At 46.4% G+C, this 26,725-nt stretch overlaps 1 pseudogene across 1 annotated transcript in view; it reads left to right on the plus strand.

Annotated features, from left to right (window-relative positions):
• Window positions 1–26,725, plus strand: part of LOC144595735 (contactin-associated protein-like 5) — an 852,226-nt pseudogene that overhangs the window by 485,651 nt on the left and 339,850 nt on the right. The window lies entirely within an intron of this gene.

The raw sequence follows: 26,725 nt of genomic DNA on the forward strand, positions 1-26,725 counted from the left end.
CCCACAGCGTTTAGATAAACGTGACTTCTTACTAATGGTTGAGGTTTTAGTTTAGAGTTTAGATTTTTTTAGATTTAGAGATACAGCGCAGAAACAGGCCCTTCGGCCCACCGGGTCCGCGCCGCCCAGCGATCCCCGCACACTAATGCTATCCTACACCCACTAGGGGACAATTTTTACATTTGCCCAGCCAATTAACCTGTACGTCTTTGGAGTGTGGGAGGAAACCGACGATCTCGGAGAAAACCCACGCAGGTCACGGGGAGAGAACGTACAAACTCCGTACAGACGGCGCCCGTAGTCAGGATGGAACCTGAGTCTCCGGCGCTGCATTCGCTGTAAGGCAGCAACTCTACCGCTGCGCCAGTTTAGAGATGCAGCGCGGAAACAGGCCCTTCAGCCCACCGAGACCGCGCCGACCAGCGATCCCCGCGCGCTAAGTTCATAAGTTACAGGAGCAGAATTAGGACATTCAGCCCATCAAGTCTACTCTGCCATTCAATCGTGGGCTGATCTGGAAAGGTGCCAACACCAACAACAGAGAGGTCATCACAGTCCCCACAGTGAAACCACCGGGGATTTGACCTACATCGCAAGCAATGGCTAACCCCGAACACGGTCTGCTCCCTCCATGTAAGAACAGCCCATCGCCTGCACAAGTGGGGGATGACAGACAGCCCTGCTTGCAACTGCGGATATCCAGACCAGACCATCCCATGCATCGTGAACGACTGCTCACTCAGGCTTTTCCCTGGTGGCATCAAAGCCATCCACCCAGCCACTGATGCTGCCCTGGCCTGGATGTCTACCCTTGACCTACAACTTTAGGCTGTGCACGCCATATGCAAGAAGAAGACGACGGCTGATCTATCTCTCATAGAAACATAGAAACATAGAAAATAGGTGCAGGAGTAGGCCATTCGGCCCTTCGAGCCTGCACCGCCATTCAATATGATCATGGCTGATCATCCAGCTCAGTAGCCTGTACCTGCCTTCTCTCCATACCCCCTGATCCCTTTAGCAAAAAGGGCCACATCTAACTCCCTCTTAAATATAGCCAATGAACTGGCCTCAACTACCTTCTGTGGCAGAGAATTCCACAGACTCACCACTCTCTGTGTGAAGAAATGTTTTCTCATCTCGGTCCTAAAAGACTTCCCCCTTATCCTTAAGCTTTGCTTCCTCTCCCTCTCAACCCCATTCTCCTGCCTTCACCCCATAACCCCTGACACCCGTGCCGATCAGTCCGTACCAGCACTATCCTTCACACTCCACGGACAATTTAGGATTTTACCATTAACACTATCCTACACACACTAGTGACAATTTACACATACACCAAGCCAATTAACCTACAAAACTGTGCATCTTTGGAGTGTGGAAGTAAACCAGAGCTCCCGGAGAAAACCCACGCAGGTCACGGGGAGAACGCACAAACAGCACCCGTGGTCAGGATCGAACCCGGGTCCATACAGACAGCACCCGTGGTCAGTATCGAACCCTGGTCTCTGGCGCTGTAAGGAAGCAAATCTACCGCTGCGCCACCGTACCATCCTTAGAGAGAGGAATATTAATCAGGAAGATTTCTCTGGCAGTAAGTAATTAGCAACTGTGAATCTCAAATATCAAATGTTCCACTGGGTGCAAACGTAATCTCATTTTTCATTCAACAGAGGCATTGAACAAAATTGAGAATGTTTTATATAAATGAATGTTACTTAAGTACTTTAACATGATCAATTCAAATTGAATGATAGCATTGGGATCCTCCAACTCACTTATTTACCGACGCGTCTCTTGCTTATTTTTAAAGTTATGGTATTAGTTCAGAGACTTAAAATGAGATCTTGACATTTAATCTTCCATTCTGATTTAGAGTCAATTTTAACTTAGTTTTAACTCCAGTCAAGTGTGACTGCATCATGACTTTGGGCCAAGTTGATAAGGAATGCACTTAATTTCAATAAAGGCATGGCACAATGGTGCTATCTCACGGTGCCAGAGACCAGGGGGCTGATCCTGACGTCGGTTACTGTCTGTGTGGAGTTTGCACGTTCTCCTTAGGACCATATAGGCTTCGGCTGGGTACTTCGGGTTTCCTCCCACATCCCGAAGATGTGCGGGTTTGTAGATTAATTGGTCTCTGTAATGCCTGCAGGGTGTGGATGCGAAAGTGGAACAACTGAGAACTAGTATTCATTGGAATTTAGAAGGATGAGAGGCCATCTTGTAGAAACATATAAAATTCTTAAAGGATTGTACAGGCTAGATGCAGGAAACATGTTCCCGTTGTCGGGGGAGTCCAGAACCAGGGGTCACAGCTTAAGAATAAGGGGTAGGCCATTTAGGACTGAGATGAGGAAATACTTTTTTCACCCAGAGAGTTGTGAATCTGTGTAATTCTCTGCCACAGAAAGCAGTGGAGGTCAATTCACTGGATGTATTCAAGAGAGAGTTGGATATAGCCGTTAGGGCTAATGGAATCTAGGGATATAGGGAGAAGGCGGGAACGGGGTATTGATTCTGGATGTTCAGCAATGATCGCATTGAATGGCGGTGCTGGCTCGAAGGGAAGAATGGCCTACTCCTGCACCTATTTTTTATGTTTCAATGTTTCTATGAACGGATGGTCGGTGTGGACCCGGTGGCCGAAGGGCCTTTTTCAATGTTGCATCTTTCACTCAACCAAGATCAGACCCAAGAAAGACACAAAAAGCAGGAGTACTGTGACTCAGCGGGTCAGGCAGCATCCTTGGTTAAACGGAAAGGTGACATTTTGGGTTGGAACCCTTCTTCAGACGCAAGTGTGTTGTCAAAAAACCGAAATATGGACCCCAAAATAACAGCATTACAATATTAAAGCAGCAGAGATTTTCAAACAGAACTGGAATTCTGAAACAGATTCATTGCCACAAGTGTGGAAACAGGCCCTTCGGCCCAACCTGCCCATGCTGACCAACATACCCCATCTACACTACTCCCACCTGCCTGATTTTGACCCATATCCCTCTAAACGTATCCTATCCATGTACCTGTCTATATATTTCTTAACCGTTGTGATAGTACCTGCCTCAACTACCTTCCCCGGCAGCTCGTTCTATACTCTTACCACCTTTTTTGTAAAAAAAGTTGCCACTCAGGTTCCTATTAATTCTTTCCCCCTTCGTCTTAAACCAATGTCCTCTGGCTGCTGATTTGGCTACTGTGAATAAAAGACTCTGGGCATTTACCTGAGCTATTCCTCTCATGTGCACCTCTACAAGATCACCCCTCATTTTCTTGTGTTCCAAGGAATAGAGTCCTAGCCTGCTTAATCTCTTCCTATATCTCAAGCCTTTGGGTCCTGGCAAAATCGTTGTAAATCTTTTCTGCGCCCTTTCCAGCTTGACACCATCTTTCTGATCGCATGCTGACCAAAACTGAATACTCTAAATATGACCTCTCCAATGTCTTGTACAACTATAGCATGACCTCCCAACTTCTAGACTTTGTACTCTTAACTGATGAAGGCTAATGTGCCGAAAGAGCCTTGTTGAACAGCCTATCTACTAGTGACGCTCCCTTCAAGGAACTATGCATCTGCACTCCTACATCCCTCTGCTCTACAACACCCTCCAGAGTCCATGTAGGACAATAACTGCAGATGCTGGTACAAATCGAAGGTATCACAAAATGCTGGAGTAACTCAGCAGGTCAGGCAGCATCTAGGAAAGAAGGAATGGGAATCGGTCTTGTAAATCTGTGGAATTCACTGCCTCAGAAGGCAGTGGAGGCCAATTCTCTGAATGCATTCAAGAGAGAGCTAGATAGAGCTCTTAAGGGTAGCGGAGTCAGGGGGTATGGGGAGAGGGCAGGAACTGAGAATGATCAGCCATGATCACATTGAATGGTGGTGTTGGCTTGAAGGGCCGAATTGCCTACTCCTGCACCTATTGTCTATTGCCTATTGTCTATAAGAAGGGTCTCGACCCGAAATGTCATCCATTCCTTTTCTCCTAGATGCTGCCTGACCTGTTGAGTTACTCCAGCATTTGGTGAAGGAAAATAAACTGCAGATGCTGGTACAAATTGAAAGTATCACAAATCGAAGGTGATTAGTCTGTAGAAGGGTCTCAACCCGAAACGTCACCCATTCTCTCTCTCCTAGATGCTGCCTGACCTGCTGAGTTACTCCAACATTTTGTGATACCAGCATTTTGTGATATCTGAGTCCATTGTTGGCTCTGGGCCAGGTGATAACGAGTTATGCAGACAGTGAAACTCAACAGGACAACCGTGAAACCTGGAGGAGGGATTTCTTTAGTCAAAGAGTGGTGAATCTGTGGAATTCATTGCCACAGAAGGCTGTGGAAACCAAGTCAGTGGATATATTTGAGGCAGAGATAGATAGATTCTTGGTTACTCCGGGTGTCAGAGGTAATGGAGAGCAGGAGAATGGGGTTAGGAGGGAGAGACAGATCAGCCATGATTGAATGGCGGAGTAGACTTCATGGGGCTTATGATCTTATGACCTTACGAAACCTTCTCCATTGATGCTGTCCCATCAAATGAAGCTCGGTATTTCTAATGACCAAAACTCCAGGTCTCCAGCCTTGATGTGAAGACCATCTCAATTCCAGAAACAGGGGCCACAGTTTAAGAATAAGGGGTAGGCCATTTAGAACGGAGATGAGGAAAAACGTTTTCAGTCAGAGAGTTGTAAATGTGTGGAATTCTCTGCCGCAGAAGGCAGTGGAGGCCAATTCTCTGGATGCTTTCAAGAGAGAGCTAGATAGAGCTCTTAAAGATAGCGGAGTCAGGGGGGTATGGGGAGAGGGCAGGAACGGGGTACTGATTGTGAATGATCAGCCATGATCACATTGAATGGTGGTGCTGGCTTGAAGGGCCGAATGGCCTCCTCCTGCACCTATTGTCTATTGATATGTTATAAAGGAACAGGGGAAATCCGAGCATACCTTCAACAGTGTGATTACACAACTGGCTATGTCAGGCGTCCCTCCTTCCAATGTTCCAGCTGAGATACAACGGTTGTACTTTCCGCTAGCTGACCTGACCTCAAGGTGGGAATAAATTTAATGGAAGACTAAAGAATCCGAAGGTATTTTGAATGAAAAATTAAATGGATTCTAACAAAGATCAAAACCAAAAAAGAAAGGTCAGCCACGATCTCTCTGAATGCCAAATCAGTCTTGATGAGCTGAATTCCCCCACTCCTGCTCCTATTTCTCCCAGCCTAATATTCACTAACCACTGCTGCAAGAAATCTGGGGAAGACCTCACCAGCAACTTTGTCGTTTTCACGTTACAAGGTATTTCAGTCCAAAAAGATGCTTGCTGCATTTTATAGATTGCAACAGGAGCGAAAAAAAGATTTGTGTAGGAACAATTGACAATAAACAATAGGTGCAGGAGTAGGCCATTCGGCCCTTCGAGCCAGCGCCGCCATTCAATGTGGTCAATAATGTGATCGTGGCTGATCATTCACAATCAGTACCCCGTCCCTGCCCTCTCCCCATATCCCCTGACTCCGCTATCATTAACGAACTGCAGATGCTGGCTTACACCGAAGGCAGACACAAAAATGCCGGAGTAACTCAGCGGGTCAGGTGGCGTCTCGGGAGAGAACGAATGGGTGACGTTTCGGGTCGAGACCCTTCTTTCAGACTGGGAGACAGAGGAGAGGGAGCCTAGAGAAATGGAAGGTGCAAAAATGATTTAGAGATACAGTGCAGAAACAGGCCCTTCGGCCCACCGGGTCCGCGCCGCCCAGCGATCCCCGCACACTAACACTATCCTACACCCACTAGGGACAATTTTTACATTTGCCCAGCCAATAAAACCTACATACCTGCACGTCTTTGGAGTGTGGGAGGAAACCGAAGATCTCGGAGAAAACCCACGCAGGTAACGGGGAGAACGTACAAACTCCGTACAGACGGCGCCCGTAGTCAGGATCGAACCTGAGTCTCCGGCGCTGCATTGGCTGTAAGGCAGCAACTCTACCGCTGCGCTACCGTGCCGCCTTTAAGGAAATGTAGAATGGTTCATTGTTAGCTGAGGGGAAGGTGACAACGAGGCGTACAATCAGTAACATTTAATCAGTAGGACAGTAGAACTCGTTGTAGAAATTTTTAAAAATTGATTGCGAAGGGACTTTGAATTCTCCTGAAAGTGATGTAAAAATTGCCGTAAAAATACAAGTCTTTCTTTGGAAAATGTTAAACACAAAGACAAAATTGCAAGACCAGCGTACAAAGTAAGCTGACGATTATGACAAGGAAGCAAATCAGTTTGAATTGGGCTGAAATGTCTTCATTTCTAGTGGGCGGCACGGTGGCACAGCGGTAGAGTTGCTGCTTTGTACCCGGGTTCGATCCTCACCACGGATGCTGGCTGTACGGAGTTTGTACGTTCTCCCCGTGTGTTTTCTCCCATACCCTTCCTCCCACCCCCCTATGATGTAGGTTAGACAATAGACAATAGGTGCAGAAGGAGGCCATTCGGCCCTTTGAGCCAGCACCGCCATTCAATGTGATCATGGCTGATCATCCACAATCAGGTTAATTGGCTTCGGTTAAAAACTGTAAATTGTTCCTGGTGTGTAGGATCGTGTTAGTGGGTGGGGATTGCTGTTCGGCGCGGACTCAGCGGGCCGAAGGACCTGTTTCTGAGCTGTATCTCTAAACTAAACTGAACTTAAACTACGACTGTTGCAGAATAATAGGACCAATAATTTAGATGGAAGCTATTTGGCCAGCGTCCAAATATGGAGCTATTTAATTCACTCCCACTTCCCAACTTTTAGTTCAAAGACATGTACACGATGACAACTCTTTGAGTCCACGCGGGTACGTTGTAAGTACGAGGAAGGTTTCTGCTCGTTGTGGTTGCTGTGGAAAATAGATTTAATTTGCATAAGTCATGTCATTATTAAACAACCAGAGGTAATAAAATGGAATTGCATTTTGAATAGTCAGCAGCTTGCACATTACACGTTTAACATAAGAGTTAGAGGACACTTTTTTTCTCCTCCAGGACTTCAACATTAAGTGCACGTCTATTCAAATGTCTAAAGGAGGTCTATGCAATAACCAGTTACAGGTTGAAGCAATGTTGTGAAATGAAACCTAAGGCTGGGTGCAGTGGCGAAGCGGTAGAGTTGCTGCCTCACAGCGCCAGTGACCCGGGCTTGATCCTGACTCCGGGTGCTGTCTGTACGGATTTTGTACGTTCTCCCCGTGACCAGCGTGGGTTTTCTTCGGGCGCTCCGGTTTCCTCCCACACTCCAAAGACGTGCAGAATTGTAGGTTAATTGGCTTCGGTAAAATTGTAAATTGCCCCTTATAAATGAATGAATGAACGAATGAATAAATGAATAAGTTTATTGGCCAAGTATGTGCATATACAAGGAATGTGCCTTGGTGCTCCGCTCACAAATGACAACACAAAACATACAGTTAACAATTAAGAATAAATTGTGTGTGCAGGATAGTGCTTGCTAGTGCTTTGGAAGGAACTGCAGATCCTGGTTTACAAAGAGATACACAAAATGCTGGAGTAACTCAGCAGCTTTAGTTTAGTTTAGTTTAATTTAGTTTAGTTTAGTTTAGTTTAGTTTATTTTGGTTTGGTTTGGTTTGGTTTAGTTTAGTTTAGTTTTAGACAATAGACAATAGACAATAGGTGCAGGAGTAGGCCATCTGGCCCTTCGAGCCAGCACCGCCATTCAATGTGATCATGGCTGATCATTCTCAATCAGTACCCCGTTCCTGCTTTCTCCCCATACCCCCTGACTCCGCTATCCTTAAGAGCTCTATCTAGCTCTCTCTTGAATGTATTCAGAGAATTGGCGTCCACTGCCTTCTGAGGCAGAGAATTCCACAGATTCCTTTTAGTTTAGTTTAGTTTTAGTTTTAGTTTTAGTTTTAGTTTTAGTTTTAGTTTTAGTTTTACTTTTAGTTTTACTTTTAGTTTTAGTTTTAGTTTTAGTTTTACTTTTACTTTTACTTTTACTTTTAGTTCTACTTTTAGTTTTAGTTTAGTTTAGTTTAGTTTAGTTTAGTGATCCAGCATAGAAACAGGCCCCACAACCTAACGAGTCCGGGCCAACCAGTGATCCCCGCACACTAACGCTAACCTACACACAGTCTGGACAACTTACAATGAAACCAAGGAGGATATCAGGAGGGTATGGAAAAGTTGCAGAGAGGATTAGATGGAAGTAAGATTTTCATTGTGCTGTCTGGGGCATATGACAATAAAACACTCTTGATTCTTGATTAGTTTAGTTTAGTTTAGAGATACAGTGCAGAGAAAGGGCCTTCGGCCCCACCGAGCCTGTGCCGACCAGCAATCCCTGCACACTAGCACGATCCTACACCCACTAGGGACAATTTATTATCTTTACCGAACCCAATTAACCAACAAACCTGTGCATTTTCGGAGTGTGGGAGGAAACCGGAGCACCTGGAGAAAACCCACGCGGGTCACTGGGAGAAGATACAAACTCCGTGCAGACAGCACCCGTAGTCAGGATCGAACCCGGGTCTCTGGCGTTGTACTCTTGAAATAAATGAATATTTTATGATTAGTAGACAATAGACAATAGACAATAGGTGCAGGAGGAAGCCATTCGGCCCTTCGAGCCAGCACCGCCATTCAATGCGATCATGGCTGATCATTCTCAATCAGTACCCCGTTCCTGCCTTCATATCATATCATATCATATACAGCCGGAAACAGGCCTTTTTCGGCCCTCCAAGTCCGTGCCGCCCAGTGATCCCCGTACATTAACACTATCCTACACCCAGTAGGGACAATTTTTACATTTACTCAGCCAATTAACCTACATACCTGTACGCCTTCTCCCCATACCCCCTGACTCCGCTATCCTTAAGAGCTCTATCTAGCTCTCGTGGAATATAATATAACGTGGAAAAATGTGCGATCATCCAAACTTTGTTAGAACAGGTAGAAAGGGTGAATATTATATAAATCATGAGAGATAGAATCATGCCATGTGCAACGGACTTGGGTGTACGTGAAGCATTAAAATGAATATGCAGATCAAGTTAGCAATTAATAAAGCAAACGGGGTACATTGATCTTTAATATAAATGGATTTGACTATAAAGTCAAGATGTTATGCTTTAATTGTAGAAAGGACTGGTAAGAACCTGTCTAGAATATAGTGTAGGAAAATAACTGGAGATGCTGGTACAAATCAAAGGTATCACAAAATGCTGGAGTAACTCAGCAGGTCAGGCAGCATCGAGGAGAGGGGGAATGTGTGTCTAGAATATATTGTTGGGGTAGTCTCATTACTGATGGAAGAATATACTTAGGATAAACAGAGAACAAGTAATCCCTGTATTTCCTCTCACCCCCCCCCCCCCCCACCAACTCCTTCCCCCCCACCCACCCTAGTTCATAAGTTCTAGGAGCAGAATTAGTCCATTCAGCCCATCAAGTCTACTCCGCCATTCAATCATGGCTGATCTATCTCTCCCTCCCAACCTCATTCTCCTGCCTTCTCCCCACAACCTCTGACACCCGTATTAATCAGCAACCATCCTTCCAGTTCCAATGTTCACATCCCTGTATCCCACTCATTATCACCTCTTCCAAGTTACAGAAGTGTGAAAATGCACATGCCCAGATTCATAGAAACATAGAAACATAGAAAATAGGTGCAGGAGGAGGCCTATCGGCCCTTTGAGCCAGCACCACCATTCATTGTGATCATGGCTGATCATCCACAATCAGTACCCCATGCCTGCCTTCTCCCCATATCCCTTGATTCCGCTAGCCCCCTAGAGCTCCATCTAACACTTTTTTTAATTCATCCAGTGAATTGGTCTCCACTGCCCTCTGTGGCAGAGAATTCCACAAATTCACAACTCTCTGGGTGAAAAAGTTTTTTCTCATCTCAGTTTTAAATGGCCTCCCCTTTATTCTTAAGACTGTGGCTCCTGGTTCTGGACTCTCCCAACATTGGGAACATTTTTCCTGCATCTAGCTTGTCCAGTCATTTTATAATTTTATACGTCTCTACAAGATCCCCTCTCATCCTTCTAAATTCCAGTGAATACAAGCCCAGTCTTTCCAATCTTTCCTCATAAGACAATCCCGCCATCCCGGGGATTAACCTGGTTAACCTACGCTGCACTGCCTCAATAGCAAGGATGTCCTTCCTCAAATCAGGAGACCAAAACTGCACACAATACTCCAGATGTAGTCTCACCAGGGCCCTGTACAACTGCAGAAGGACCTCTTTACTCCAATACTCAAATTCAAGGACAGTTTCTTCCCAGGTGTAATCAGACAACTGTACCATTCTAGCGCAACTAGAGAGTAGTCCAGAACCACTATCCACCTCATTTGGAGACTAGTCTTCGATTGGACTTTACTGGCTTTATCTTGCCCTAAACATTATTCCCTTTCTCATGTATCGGTATGCTGTGAATGGCTCGATTAATTAACTAGGTACATTCCCGGAATGGCGGAACTGACGTACGTTGAAAGACTGGAGCGCCTGGGCTTGTATACACTGGAATTTAGAAGGATGTGAGGGGATCTTATCGAATCGCATAAGATTATTAAGGGATTGGACACGCAAGAGGCAGGAAACATGTTCCCAATGTTGGGGGAGTCCAGAACCAGGGGCCACAGTTTAAGAATAAGGGGTAGACCATTTAGAACGGAGATGAGGAAAAACTTTTTCACTCAAAAAGTTGTGAATCTGTGGAATTCTCTGTCTCAGAAGGCAGTGGAGGCCAATTCTCCAGATGCTTTTGTGGTGGTGGTGGTGGGGGGGGGGGGGGGGGGGGGGGGGAGGGGAGAATGGTGGTAGGAAAAAGCCAGAACAAAACAGGTCTGGCAACAGGTGACCAAGGATACCTGATTACAATCAATAGACAATAGACAATAGGTGCAGGTGTAGGCCATTCGGCCCTTCGAGCCAGCACCGCCATTCACTGTGAACATGGCTGATCAAGGAACGGGGGTACTGATTAAGAATGATCAGCCATGATCACATTGAATGGCGGTGCTGGCTCGAAGGGCCGAATGGCCTACTCCTGCATCTATTGTCTATTGTCTAACTCCATATAGACAGCACCCATAGTCGGGATCGAACCTGGGTCTGCAGCGCAGTAAGGCAGCAACTCTACCGCTGCGCCACCGTGCCGCCCTCTTCCTTTTTTCTTCGGATAATATTTGAAACGATCTCTTACACCTTACAGTTGCTGACTTATTTAAGCACCCTTTTATGTGATTCAACAACAATCTTGTGTGGCAGTACCTCTGAGAAATGCCTTGAGCTATTTTGCTGGGTGAGAGACTGTGTGTACACATTTGTGATTCATTTTGTTTTCTGCACCGAGCATTATAAGTAAATCAAATCTGCACTCCAGCATATCACATATGTCTGTTTAAGGTGTGTAATCTTAAATGAAGTTGCAATTTTTTCCAAGAATATAGGGGTATTTCAAAAGGCATTGGCAATATCTTTCAGAGAGCAGTCAAAGTGCTTTTTTGAACAAGCATATTTCAGTAAGAATCTGAAGACAAGGCCCATGTTAAAATTAATTGAGCAATATTTTTGTTTAAATCTTGAACTATTAAGATGAAAGCTGCTGGATATTGATATTTGCTAGCTTCTTATCAGTTTAGTAATACAGCGCGGGAGCAGGCCCTTCGGCCCATCGAGTCCGCGCCGACCAGCGATCCCCGCACACTGACACGAACCTGCACACACACTGGGGACAATGTACCAAGACAATTAACTTACAAACCTGTACGTCTTTGGAGTGTGGGAGGAAACCTGAGATCCCGGAGAAAACCTAGAGGGTCATGGGGAGAATGTACAAACTCCATACAGACGGCACTAAAACCAGAGGTTTTTGACTAATTTAAGGCAAAGATACACTTTGTTAAAGTATTGCGGATCATTTTGAGCTCTTGTTTTCAGCCCTTGTAGCCGAGATTAATTGTGCAGACTTGTTGCTGATCATGAAGGGGACGTACAATGAGATCTGGGTGTTCTAGTGCATCAGTCACTGAAAGGAAGTATGCAGGTACAGCAGGCAGTGAAGAAAGCCAATGGAATGTTGGCCTTCATAACAAGAGGAGTTGAGTATAGGAGCAAAGAGGTCCTTCGGCATTTGTACAGGGCCCTAGTGAGACCGCACCTGGAGTACTGTGTGCAGTTTTGGTCTCCAAAATTGAGGAAGGATATTCTTGCTATCGAGGGCGTGCAGCGTAGGTTTACTAGGTTAATTCTCGGAATGCCGGGACTGTCATATGTTGAAAGACTGGAGTGACTAGGCTTGTATACACTCTAATTTAGAAGGATGAGAGGGGATCTTATCGAAACGTATAAGATTATTAAGGGGTTGGACACGTTAGAGGCAGGAAAACATGTTCCCAATGTTGGGGGAGTCCAGAACAAGGGGCCACAGTTTAAGAATAAGGGGTAGGCCATTTAGAACGGAGATGAGGAATAACTTTTTCAGTCAGAGAGTTGTGAATCTGTGGAATTCTCTGCCTCAGAAGGCAGTGGAGGCCAATTCTCTGAATGCATTCAAGAGAGAGCTAGATAGAGCTCTTAAGGATAGCGGAGTCAGGGGGTATGGGGAGAAGGCAGGAATGGGGTACTGATTGAGAATGATCAGCCATGATCACATTGAATGGCGGTGCTGGCTCGAAGGGCCGAATGGCCTACTCCTGCACCTATTGTCTATTGTCAATTGTCTATGAAAGAAAGACCCATGAAATATTTTACCGTACGTGAGATACTTAACATGCAAGGGCTTAAAGGGAAATATTGTTCTTAAAACTCAAATGTAACAACATAGCATAACAGGACCATATCATGACAATGTTAAACTAATACTCCAGAGGCCCCTGTGTGCCAGCCGGAGAATTTAAATCTGCAGTAAATGGTTCGTATCATTAATGGTCATAAAACCCCATCTGCTTCAATGGCATCCCGTAGGAAAGGAAATCTGCCAACCTCTCTGGTCTCTCGTTTCCAGTCCCACATCATTGGGAGTGGCTCTCAATCTCTCTCCAAAATTGGTCACCAAACCATTCAGATCCAAAACATCCTCTCCTCCCCCACCTCCCCTTCCCCTCTCCCCCCCCTCCCCCCTCCCCTCTCCTCCTCCCCCCTCCCCTCTCCCCCTCCCCTCCTCCTCCTTTCCCCTCCCCCTCCCCTCCCCCTTCCTCCCACGCTGCCCCCCCTCCCCCCCTCCCCCTCCCCCTCCCCTCCACTCCAACCCCCTCAACCCCCCTTATGCTCCTTCCTCCCACGCTGCCCCCCCTCCCCCCCTCCCTCCACCCCCTTCCCGCCCTCCTTCCCCCTTCCCTCCCTAGGAGATAGATTTAAACTTCTTAAACTTTAAATAACTTTAAAAATATATCACCGATTTTAAATGAAACTTCTTCCATTAGCACCAAAGGGACGACGGTGAGTAAGGTGGGACTAAAATTGTCGCGCTATCGTGTACCGTTTTGGCTGTAGTTCAGGAACAAACAAACAAACAAGATTTTTAGTGTATAGATATTAAAAGCTGGACTAACCCATGGCGAAATTGAGAGGGGAGGGGGAGGGGGGGGGGGGGGGGGGGAGAGAGGAAGGGGGAGTGGGGGAGGAGAGGGTGTTTTGGATCTGAATGGTTTGGGACCAATTTTGGAGAGGGGCAACTGGGGGATCGTGTGGGCCAAGGCGGACTGAGCGAAGCTGTTCAGCAAAACTCTGGGCATCGTCTAAATAGCACAGGTACACAGATAGGAAAGGTTTAGAGGAATATATATATATGGGCCAAACGCGGGCTAAGGTGGGGCATCTTGGTTGGCATGGACAAAGTGGGTCAAAGGGTGATGTAGGGGAAAGAATAGTGAAGGCTAACAACTAGTAAATAGGGATGTGGGTTCCCTGGTGACGGGGAACCGCAGATAAAACTTAAGAGTGAGACATGAAATACAGCAGTGTCGACACGCTTGTTTCAGGAACATCATTGATTATTACTATCGAAACACAAAGTACTTCGTTTACTTTAGTTTAGAGATACAGCGCGGAAACAGGCCCTTCGGCCCATCGGATCCCCGCCGGCAAGTGATCCCCGCACATTAACTCCATCCTACACACACTAGGGGCAATATTTACATTTTACCAAGCCAATTAACCTACAAACCCCTGTACGTCTTTGGAGTGTGGGAGGAAACCAAAGATCTCGGAGAAAACCCACGCAGGTCACGGGGAGAACGTACAAACTCCGTACAGACAGCGCCCGTATTGTAACATATTGCAACTTGTGCTCTAACATCAGGAAACCTAGCCCAATTTCAAAGTATTACCTAAACTACCAACACACACTTTTGCTATACACATAATAACTAACTTCATATTCAGTAAAAGGCTATCTACATGTTAACAAACACCCAAGCTAAATAAACCAATTAGCCTTATCCAAATGCCACATGAGTATCTAAAATGCCTTTACACAGTTAAAATTGTCGCACGGTGGCGCAGCAGTAGAGTTACTGCCTTACAGCACCAGGGACCTCGGTTTGATCCTGATTATGGGTGCCGTCTGTACGGAGTTTGTACGTTCTCCCCGTGTTCTGTGGGGGTTTTCTCCGAGATCTTCGGCCACCTCCCACACTCCAAAGACGTGCAGGTGTGAAGGTTGATTGGCTGGGTATAAAAGTAAATCGTCCCGAGTGTGTGTAGGATAGTGTCAATGTGCAGGGATCGCTGGTCGGCGCGGACTCGGTTGGTCGAAGGGCCTGTTTCCGCGTTGTATCTCTAAACTAAATTAAATTAAACAAAACTATGGGATGACAAAAACTAGCCGTGTAGATGCCAGTACATCATTGGGGTGATCAAGTGGGTTATCAAGTCTGTAACCTTTATTCTGTAATTAAGACCTAGTTTTACTGTCGATCAAGTTTCTGTGTAATCGTGCCAGCTGAGAGTGTAAACGCTGTACCAAAGTCACGCTCAGGAGATCAGCTTTCACTGGCCTACCGGTGTGCACCAGTTTTAATAAATCTCCTGTTACCTCGAACACCAACTCTGTGTGGCCATTCCATTGTTATCCAGTCAGCGGAAAGACTATACATGATTACAATCGAGCAGTGTAGAGATAGAGAATAAGAGGCCTGCTTCAGCACTATATTTCTAAACTAAACTAAACTAAACTAAATCAGTCTTCAGCTGTCAGTCTGAAGAAGAGCCCCGATTCGAAATACCCCGACCCGAAACGCCACCTGTTCATGTTCTCCAAAGATGTTGCCCGACCTGCTGAGTTACTGCAGCACTTTGTGGCCTTTCACCACCAATAACAATAGACAGTAGACAATAGGTGCAGGAGTGGGCCATTTGGCCCTTCGAGCCAGCACCGCCATTCAATGTGATCATGGCTGATCATTCTTAATCAGTACCCCGTTCCTGCCTTCTCCCCATACCCCCTGACTCCGTTATCCTTAAGAGCTCTATCTAGCTCTCTATTGAATGCATTCAGAGACTTGGCCCTCACTGCCTTCTGAGGCAGAGAATTCCACAGATTCACAACTCTCTGACTGAAAAAGCTTTTCCTCATCTCCGTTCTAAATGGCCTACCCCTTATTCTTAAACTGTGGCCCCTTGTTCTGGACTCCCCCAACATTGGGAACATGTTTCCAGTCTCTAACGTGTCCAACCCCTTAATAATCTTATACGTTGACAATTTGTGTCAACGTGTTCAAACATATCTGGAATCCATTATTAGTTTGTTGGCTTCACTGTCAAGTCCTGAGTTCATATATAGTATATACCAGACTGCATAAGCAGAGCCACTTTGGAAAGGCATGATGAAAGCAGAGAGAGACATAGAAGAAAACAAAAGTGCAGGATTTGGCCATTTGGCCCTTCGAGCCAGCATCGCCATTCAATATGATCATGGCTGATCATCCAAAATCAGTACCCCGTTCCTGCTTTCTCCCCATATCCCTTGATTCCATTAGCCCTCAGAGCTCTATCTATCTCTCTCTTGAAAACATCCAGTGAATTAGCCTCCACTGCCTTCTGTGACAGAGAATTCCGCAGATTCATAACTCTCTGGATGAAAAGGTTTTACCTCATCTCAGTCCTAAATGGCCTACCCCTTGTTCTGAAGAGAGCTTTATTAGTATAATTTAGTATTTTCACTCACCATTACTGATCCTAGCTTTTTATTGCAGATTTCTTTCATTAACTGAATTTAATGTCACGAGCTGCTAAAATGGGATTTTACTCATATTGATGGAACATGATTGCAGGCTTCTGGGTTATTAGTCCGGTGGCATAACTACTATGGTGTCTTGAGATTGAAAATAATTTTAATATCAGTTATTATTCCTAGAGTTTCGTTTCTGCCACAGACCTCATTCGGTTATAATTGGCCTTCCGATTTCCCCCCCACCCCCAACCCTCGACTCTGGTGAACAAACAGCTCCATCCAAGACCGCAAGTAATCGCAGCGAATCGTGGACGCAGCCCAGACCATCGCACAAACCAACCTCCCTTCCATTGACTCCATTTACACCTCGTGCTGCCTCGGCAAGGCCAGCAGCATAATCAAGGACGAGTCGCACCCTGGCCATTCCCTCTTCTCCCCTCTCCCATCGGGCAAAAGGTACAGAAGTGTGAAAACGCACACCTCTAGATTCAAGGATAGTTTCTTCCCAGCTGTTATCAGGCAACTGAATCATCCTACCACAACCAGAGAGCAGTGCTGAACTACCAACTATCTATTTGATGACCCTCGGACTATCCTTGATTGGACTTTGCTGGCTTTACCTTGCACTAAACGTTATTCCCTTATCATGTATCTATACACTGTGAATGGCTTGATTGTAATCATTTATAGTCTTTCTGCTGACTGGATAACACGCAACAAAAGCTTTTCATTTTACCTTGGTACACGTGACAATAAAACTAAACTGAAAGGTCAATAGACAATAGAAAATGGACAATAGGTGCAGGAGTAGGCCATTCGGCCCTTCGAGCCAGCACCGCCATTCAATGTGTCTAAGGCTGTGTACTACCTTGCTCTGTGTAGGAAGGAACTGCAGATGCTGGTTTACACCGAAGATAGACCCAAAATGCTGGATTAACTCAGCGGGACAGGCAGCATCTCTGGAGAGAAGGAATGGGTGACATTTTGGGTTGAGACCCTCCTTCAGACTGAGAGTCAGGGGAGTGGGAGAGATGAGGAAAGAGTAAGGTGTGAAAACAGGACATCAAAGGGGACGAAGCTCATGGAAAATGTAGAATAGATGTAGAAAAGGTGAGAGAGTGTAAGGGGGAGAAAGAGCACGGGGGAGTGAGAAAATGTGAGAGTGAGAACGTGGGAAGGAAAGTGTGGAAGAGAACGAGAGAGTGAGAAAGAGAGAGTGTGAAAGTGAAAGGGAGAGGGGAGAGAGAGAGCAATGAGAGAGGGAGAGAGGTGAGAGAGTGAGAAAGAGGGAAACAGAGAGTGAGGAGAGAGGGTATGTGAGAGAGAGAGAGAGAGCGAGAAAGAGAGTGTGTGTGAGAGAGAGAGAGTGTGTGAGAGAGAAGGAGGTTGAGTGCTAGAGAGAGAGAGGGAGAGGGAGAGGGAGAGCGAAAGAGAGAGGTTGTATGGGAAAGATCTTTCACAGGGCTGTGAAACATGTAGGATATAGAGTGCAGGAAATAACAAGTGAATCGGGCCCTGATATCATATCATATATATTCAGCCGGAAACAGGCCTTTTCGGCCCTCCAAGTCCGTGCCGCCCAGTGATCCCCGTACATTAACACTATCCTACACCCACTAGGGACAATTTTTACATTTACCCAGCCAATTAACCTACATACCTGAAAGAATGATTACAGATGAACGACGTGTAGCAAAGCAGGTCAAACAACCGATGTTTGTACAGTTCCATCAAGACTTCCGCCCTTTTATTCTACCCCCTTGCCATTAACAGCAAGCATGTCGTCTTTAGCTTGTATCAGTTGTAGGTCACAGCTGCGTAGAGACTGTGCTGAGTGAGGAGTGATTCTGGCTGTTACTCTGATTGTTAGCGTACAGAGACCATCAAGCGTGTCGGAGAAGCCCAGGCTGATATCGCGGCGCTCCATAAAGAAATAGTACTCAGGTAAACAAACTCGGTAAACAAAAGTAGACACAAAAAAACTGGAGTAACTCAGCAGGTCAGACAGCATCTCTGGAGAAAAAGTAATAGGTGACGTTTTGGGTTGAGACCCTTATTCGGTACGAAGTCTGAAACTGCGGAGTTACTCCAGCTTTTTGTGTCTATCTTTGGTTCAAACCAGCATCTGCAGCAAAGATACAATAGACAATAGACAATAGACAATAGGTGCAGGAGGAGGCCATTCGGCCCTTTGAGCCAAAACTGCCATTCAATGAGATCATGGCTGCACATTCTCAATCAGTACCCCGTTCCTGCCTTCTCTCCATACCCCCTGACTCCGCTATCCTTAAGAGCTCTATCTAGCTCTCTCTTGAATGCATTCAGAGAATTGGCCTCCACTGCCTTCTGAGGCAGACAATTCCACAGATTCAAAACTCTCTGACCGAAAATGATTTTCCTCATCTCCGTTCTAAATGGCCTACCCCTTATTCTTAAACTGTGGCCCCTTGTTCTGGACTCCCCCAACATTGGGAACATGTTTCCTGCCTCTAACGTGTCCAACCCCTTAATAATCTTATATGTTTCGATAAGATCCCCTCTCATCCTTCTTAATTCCAGTGTATACTAGAGGAACAAGATGGACCACTCCATTGGCATCGCCTATACTGAAGTATAAGAAAATAACTGCAGATGCTGGTACAAATCGATTTATTCACAAAATGCTGGAGTAACTCAGCAGGTCAGGCAGCATCTCGGGAGAGAAGGAATGGGTGACGTTTCAGGTCGAGACCCTTCTTCAGACTGATGTCGGGGGTGGGACAAAGGAAGGATATAGGTGGAGACAGGAAGATAGAGGGAGATCTGGGAAGGAGGAGGGGAAGGGAGGGACAGAGGAGCTATCTGAAGTTGGAGAAGTCGACGTTCATACCACCGGGTCACTATGGCACTGGAGGAGGCCCATGACAGAGAGGTCAGACTGGGAATGGGAGGGGGAGTTAAAGTGCTGGGCCACCGGGAGATCAGTTGCGTTAATGCGGACCGAGCGCAGGTGTTCAGCGAAGCGATCGCCGAGCCTGCGCTTGGTTTCGCCGATATAAATAAGTTGACATCTAGAGCAGCGGATGCAATAGATGAGGTTTAAGGAGGTGCAGGTGAACCTCTGTCTCACCTGGAAAGACTGTTTGGGTCCTTTGATGGAGTTGAGGGGGGAGGTAAAGGGACAGGTGTTGCATCTCGTGCGGTTGCAAGGGAAAGTGCCCGGGGTTAGGGTGGTTTGGGTAGGATGGGACGAGTGGACCAGGGAGTTGCGGAGGGAACGGTCTCTGCGGAACGCAGAGAGGGGAGGGGATGGGAAGATATGGCCAGTGGTGGGGTCCTGTTGTAGGTGACGGAAATGTTGGTGGATGATATGTTGGATCCGCTGGCTGGTGGGGTGGAAGGTGAGAACGAGGGGAATCCTGTCCTTGTTGCGAGTGGGGGGAGGGGGAGCAAGAGCGGAGCTGCGGGACGTAGAAGAGATCCTAGTGAGAGCCTCATCTATAATGGAGGAGGGGAAGCCCCGTTTTCTGAAAAACGAGGACATCTCGGAAGCCCTAGTCTGAAACACCTCATCCCGGGCGCAGATGCGGCGTAGACGGAGGAATTGGGAGTAGGGGATAGACTTTTTGCAGGGGGCCGGGTGGGAAGAAGTGTAGTCCAGATAGCTGTAGTCCAGATAGCCTATACTGAAGTGTTGTACGCAAAGGAGCCATTTTAGTAGGCAAAACCCGCCGTTCGCTATGCCTCTCGCAGTGTAATCAGTGTTTTGGGGGAACAGTATGTGTGATGATACCATTAAAATGCAGAATACATCTCATCTATCAATTCACAGATTTCGTTATTTTTCTTTTAAAATGTTTCTGGAGGTTTCTGCCTACTAAAATGGCTCCGTGACATACTACGGTTTTTAGGGTCGAGTGGTCTATCTTGTTCCTCTAGTATCTTTGATCTGCAGTTCCTTCCTACTCAATAAACAAATAAGTCTTGTAAATCACATGGAATCCTTTAAAGAAACACTTAACTGTTGTGTTACAGTTGTATAGAAGTTGATGAACCTGCATTTGAAATATTGTGTTCAGTTTTGGACAATAGATTCTGTGCATCTAACCAATCTATTCCTCTCATGATTTTATACACCTCTGGAAGATCACCCCTCATCCTCCTGCGCTCCAAGGAATGGAGTCCCAGCCTACACAACCTCTCCCTATAGCTCCTGACAACATCCTCGTAAATCTTCTCTGAACGCTTTCAAGCTTGACAATATCTTTCCTGTAACAAGGTGCCCAGAACTGAACACGATACTCTAAATGCGGTCTCACCAACGTCTTATACAACTGCAACATGACCTCCCAACTTCGGTAATCAATACTCTGACTGATGAAGGCCAATGTGCCAAAAGCCTTTTTGACCATGCTTTCCACCCGCGACTCCACCTTCAAGGAACCATGCACTCCAAAATCCCTCTGCTCTACAACACTCCCCAGGTCCTGGCCTTGTTAGACGTCCCAAAATGCAACACCTCACATTTCTCTATGACTTTATGACTCTTGGGTGGCACAGTGGCAGAGCTGATAGAGGTGCTGTCTCACAGTGCCACGGACCTGGGTTCGATCCTGACCTTGGGTGCTGTCTGTGCGGAGTTTGCATGTTCTCCCTTTTCTCCAGTGGCCATTTTCTCCGGGTGCTCCAGTTTTCTCCGTCATCCCAAAGACGTGCGGGTTTGTTGGTCAATTGGTCTCTGCAACTTGCCCTGAGTATGTAGAGAGTGGATGCGAAAGTGGGGTAACACGGAACTAGTGTGATTGGGTGATCGGTGGTCAGCATGGACTCGATGGGCCGAAGGGCCTGTTCCCATGCTGTATCTATAAACTAAACTGGAGACTCTTATCTGTGGTTCAAGACTTTCAAATGTGATTGCCTCTTAATTAGCTGTTGAGTTCACCAATTATGGATGGAAAGTGGAATAAAGAGGATCTGAAGAAAGGTCCCAACCTGAAACACCAGCTATCCTTTTTTTCCAGAGATGCTGCCTGACCCGCTTAGTTACTCCTGCACTTTGTGTCTTTCTTTGGTATGAACCAGCATCTGCAGTTCTTTGTTTCTGACGGAAGGCAAGATAAAGAGGGTCTAAAGAAGGGTCCTGACCCAAAACGTCACCTATTCCTTTTGTCCTGGGATGTTGTCTGACCTAGACAATAGACAATAGACAATAGGTGCAGGAGGAGGCCATTTGGCCCTTCGAGCCAGCACCACCATTCAATGTGATCACGGCTGATCATTCTCAATCAGTACCCCGTTCCTGCCTTCTCCCCCATACCTCCTGACTCCGCTATCCTTAAGAGCTCCATCTAGATCTCTCTTGAAAGCATTCAGAAAATTGGCCTCCACTGCCTTCTGAGGCAGAGAATTCCACAGATTTACAACTCTCTGACTGAAAAAGTTTTTCCTCATCTCCGTTCTAAATGGCCTACCCCTTATTCTTAAACTGCGGCCTGCTGAGTTACTCCAACGTTTTGTATCTATCTCAAGAGGAGTGCCGAAGGTAGACACCAAATGCTGGAGTAACTCAGCGGGATGGGCAGCATCTCAGGAGAGAAGGAATGGGTGGCGTTTCGGGTCGAGATCTCTTCTGCAGAGGAGTGCCGTTGGGTTCAAGGCACCCAAATGCCTTTGGAATTGGGAAGGACGACAGGTAGAAGAGACAGATTCATTGTCACGGTCTTACACTTTATGCCTCGTGTACCAAATTTACACCCGTTATGATTAGAAACACAGTAAACATAGAAACATAGAAAAATAGGTGCAGGAGTAGCCCATTCAATATGATCATGGCTGATCATCCAAAATCAGTACCCCGTTCCTGCTCTTTCCCCATATCCCTTGATTCCTTTAGCCCTAAGAGCTAAATCTAACTCCCTCTTGAAAACGTCCAATAAATTGGCCTCCACTGCTTTCTGTGGCAGAGAATTCCACAGATTCACTACTCTCTGGGTGAAAAAGTTTTCCCTCATCTCAGTCCTAAATGGCCTAACCCTTATTCTTAATCTGTGACCCCCTGGTTCTGGATTCCCCCAAAATGGGGAACATTTTTCCTGCATCTGGCCTGTCCAATCCTTTAATAATTTTATTTGTTTCTACAAGATCGATGGATTATCTAAGATTCCATATCTAAGATAAGAGGAAACTTTTTCACTCAGAGAGTTGTAAATCCGTGTGGAATTCTCTGCCTCAGAAGGCAATGGAGGCCGATTCTCTGGATGCTTTCAAGAGAGAGTTAGATAGAGCTCTTAATGATAGCGGAGTCAGGGGGTATGGGGAGAGGGCAGGAACGGGGTATTGATTGTGGATGATACAGCCGTGATCACATTGAAGGGTGGAATGGCTCGAAGGGTGGAATGGCCTCCTCCTGCACCTATTGTCTATTGTCTATTGTCCATTGTCTATTATTGCAGGATCGTGTGGCACCACCTAAATTTACTCATTCACGCCGTATGTATTATTTATTGGAGCCCAAACCTTTGCGAGGAAAGTGATTTGCTCAAGAGTAGGAGGAAATCATTTCCCAGCTATTGTATTACACCGGGGGTTTGTACGTGAATCAGTACTGATTCATTCCACACCACGTTTCGCATCTACTCTCCTGTGATCTGACCCTGCCCCAGTCAATGTGTTCTTTGTTTCATTATTCTGCGCACAACTTATCTTACCCTTTTTCCATTTCCATGTAATCAAAAGGGAGAAAAGATGCCAATTTTGTTTTATGATGCAATTAAACAGATATACCAACCACACATTTCGTTCTCGGTGGAGATACTCTTGCCTTATTAAATAAGGTGATTTGGATATCATTGTTATTCAGCAAACAGTTAAGGCGCCGGTATTGAATTCCTCTTCGCTCCTCATCAAATTGCATTCCCGGGCCGCTGATTTGATTTCCCGCCCCCCCCCCCCCATTCCACCACTCCCAACTCAAATTGGATTGAACACCGTGTGACCTTGCGGGATCGGCGGCACCTCTGGAGAGAAGGATTGGGCGACGTGCTGTCTCGAGACCTCCTTCAGACTGAGATTCAGGGGAGGGGGAGATACGGAGATAATATGAGCGAAAAATGAGAGGAATAGTTCATGTAGATGCACGGAATCTCTTGCCCAGAGTAGGGGAATCGAGGACCCAGAGGTTCAAGGTGAAGGGGCAACATAGAAACATTGAAAATAGGTGCAGGAGGAGGCCATTTGATCCAAAATGAGTTGAGTTTAGCTTATAGTCATGGGTAGGCACTGTGAAAAGCTTTTTGTTGCGTGCTAACCAGTCAGCGGAAAGACAATGCATGATTACAGTCGAGCTATTGTACTCGGTGTGCAGATACATGACAAAGGGAATAGCCTTAAAAATGTTCAGCGCATAGAAACATAGAAACATAGAAAACATAGAAAATAGGTGCAGGAGGAGGCCATTTGGCCCTTCGAGCCAGTACCGCCATTCATTGTGATCATGGCTGATCACCCACAATCAGTAACCCGTTCCTGCCTTCTCCCCATAATCCCTTAATTCCGCTAGCCCCTAGAGCTCTATCTAACGCTCTTTTAAATTCATCCAGAGAATTGGCCTCCGCTGCCTTCTGCGGCAGAGAATTCCACAAATTCACAACTCTCTGGGTGTAAAAGTTTCTTTTCACCTCAGTTTTAAATGGCCTCCCCTTTATTCTTAGATTTAAGAAAAGATTTAATGGGAATCTGAGGGGGGTAACTTTTACACGCAAAGGGTGGTGGGTGTATGGAACAAGCTGCCAGAGGAGGTAGTTGAGGCAGGGACTATTCCAAATTTTAAGAAACAGTTAGACAAATACATGGATAGGACAATTTTGGAGCGATGTGGACCAAACGCAGGCAGGTGGGACAAGTGTAGCTTGGGGCATGTTGGTCGGTGTGGACAAGTTGGGACAAAGGGCCTGTTTCCAACTCTATAAAGAAGAGTTATACAGTGTGGAATCAAATCCTTCGGCCCCATTTAACCACACCGACTAACATGTCCCTGTCCATGTGAACTGTGAGGAAGATGCTATGAGGTTGTAGGGTGACTTGTACAGGTTGTGTGAGTGGGCGGATGCATGGCAGATGCAGTCTAATGTGGATAAGTGTGAGGTTGTCCACTTTGGTGGTAAGAATAGGAAGGCAGATTATTATCTGAATGGTGTCATGTTAGGAAAAGGGGATGTACAACGAGATCTGGGTGTCCTAGTGCATCAGTCACTGAAAGAAAGCATGCAGGTACAGCAGGCAGTGAAGAAAGCCAATGGAATGTTGGCTTTCATAATAAGAGGAGTTGAGTATAGGAGTAAAGAGGTCCTTCTGCAGTTGTACAGGGCCCTAGTGAGACTGCACCTGGAGTACTGTATGCAGGTTTGGTCTCCAAATTTGAGGAAGGATATTCTTGCTATTGAGGGCGTGCAGCGTAGGTTTACTAGGTTAATTCCCGGAATGGCGGGACCGTCATATGTTGAAAGACTGGAGCGACTAGGCTTGTATACACTGGAATTTAGAAGGATGAGAGGGGATCTTATCGAAACATATAAGATTATTAAGGGGTTGGACACGTTAGAGGCAGGAAACATGTTCCCAATGTTGGGGGAGTCCAGAACAAGGGGCCACATTTTAAGAATAAGGGGTAGGCCATTTAGAACGGAGATGAGGAAAAACTTTTTAAGTCAGAGAGTTGTAAATCTGTGGTATTCTCTGCCTCAGAAGGCAGTGGAGGCAAATTCTCTGAATGCATTCAAGAGAGAGCTAGATAGAGCTCATAAGGATAGCGGAGTCAGGGGGTATGGGGAGAAGGCAGGAACGGGGTACTGATTGAGAATGATCAGCCATGATCACATTGAATGGCGGTGCTGGCTCGAAGGGCCGAGTGGCCTCCTCCTGCACCTATTGTCTATTGTCTATTGGTTGTGCCTGAACTAACACAGGCGTTAAAATTGATCAGTTAAAATGGTGACCCTTTCTGTTTAGTTTAATTTTGTTTCGAGATACAGCGTGGAAAGAGTAAATTCCGGCCCACCGAGTCCGGACCGATCAGCGATCCCCGCACATTAACACCTCCCAACACACACTAAGGACAATATTTCATTCACACCAAGCCAAACATACAAACCTACAAACATGCACGTCTTTGGAGTGTGGGAGGAAACCAATGATCCTGGAGAAAACCCACGCAGTCACGGGGGGGCGGGGGGGATATACAAACTCCGTACAGGCAGCACCCAAGATCAAACCGGGGTCTCTGGCGCTGTGAGGCAGCAACAGTACCGCTGTGCCACATGTGTACGTCTGTGTGCAAGTCTGTGCAGCAACAGCGATAGCAATTGGGAAATATTTCACCACCTGCCAAGCACTGAAGGGCATTTCATGGCTGAGAAAACATCTTTATGAATGCGACTTCCTTGCAAATACTTCTTGTTTGGATGCACATCATTCAATGCCCCTTTGATTTTGCTTTCTCACGCTGGGCGTCTGGAAACTGACACTGAGGTGGTGTAAACAGCGGTTGTTTTTTGTTTCATCTCCGGGAAGCATGCACGAGTTTGAAGTCAGGGGCCGACTGAGAGAATGATATTCTCCCTCGTGTTTCAGTCCGCTCAATAAGCCGGGGGGGCAATCGGGGCTACTGGAGGTCTACTGATCAGGCACGCATTGCACAGCGTGAGGGAGGGCAGGTTGCTTTGGTGCAGCTAGATCAACAGTCGATAGCGCCGTTTATGATAACAGCCAGCGAGTCTGGAGTGAGAATCAGACAGCTGAAGGTATCCGTGCGTCAGGGAGGAGCGGCAGAGCGAAATGAACAATTAGCCTGTTTGACTGAAGGCGTCTAGATAGAGTGGATGTGTGGCAGATGTTTCCATAGGTGGGAGAGTCTAACACCAGAGGCCACAGCCTCAGAATTAAGGAACGTTCCTTTCGGAAGGAGACGAGGAGGAATTTATTTTGCCCGAGGGTGGTGAATCTGCGCAATTCATTGCCACAGAAGGCTGTGGAGGCCAAGCCAATGGATATTTTTAAGGTAGAGGTAGAGAGATTCTTGATTAGTACGGGTGTCAGGGGTTGTGGGGAGAAGGCAGGAGAATGGGGTTGTCACGTGAACCAAGAACAGTTCTGGTCACCGCAATACAGGAAGGATGTGGGGACTTTGGAAAGGGCCCGGATGAGGTTGACCAAAACGATGCCTGGATTTGGTGGTATCAGCCGCAAGGAATGGTTAGGCAGGCCTGGATTGTTTTCCCTGGAACTCTGGAGGTTGAGAAGCGTTCAGATAGAAGTAAATAAAATTATGAGAGGCATAGATAGGGTAGACAGCCAGAACCTTTTCCCCAGGGTGGAATGATCGTGGCATGTAAACGGCGTGCAGATAGGCGCATGGTTTTGTTTTAGTTTAGAGATACCGCGCGGAAACAGGCCCTTCGGCCCACCGGGTCCGTGCCCACCAGCGATCCCCGAACACTAACACTATCCGACACCCACTAGGGACAATTTGTTTTACATTTACCAAGC

This window comes from Rhinoraja longicauda, chromosome 8, assembly GCF_053455715.1.
Source record: "Rhinoraja longicauda isolate Sanriku21f chromosome 8, sRhiLon1.1, whole genome shotgun sequence".
Lineage (NCBI taxonomy): Eukaryota > Metazoa > Chordata > Chondrichthyes > Rajiformes > Arhynchobatidae > Rhinoraja > Rhinoraja longicauda.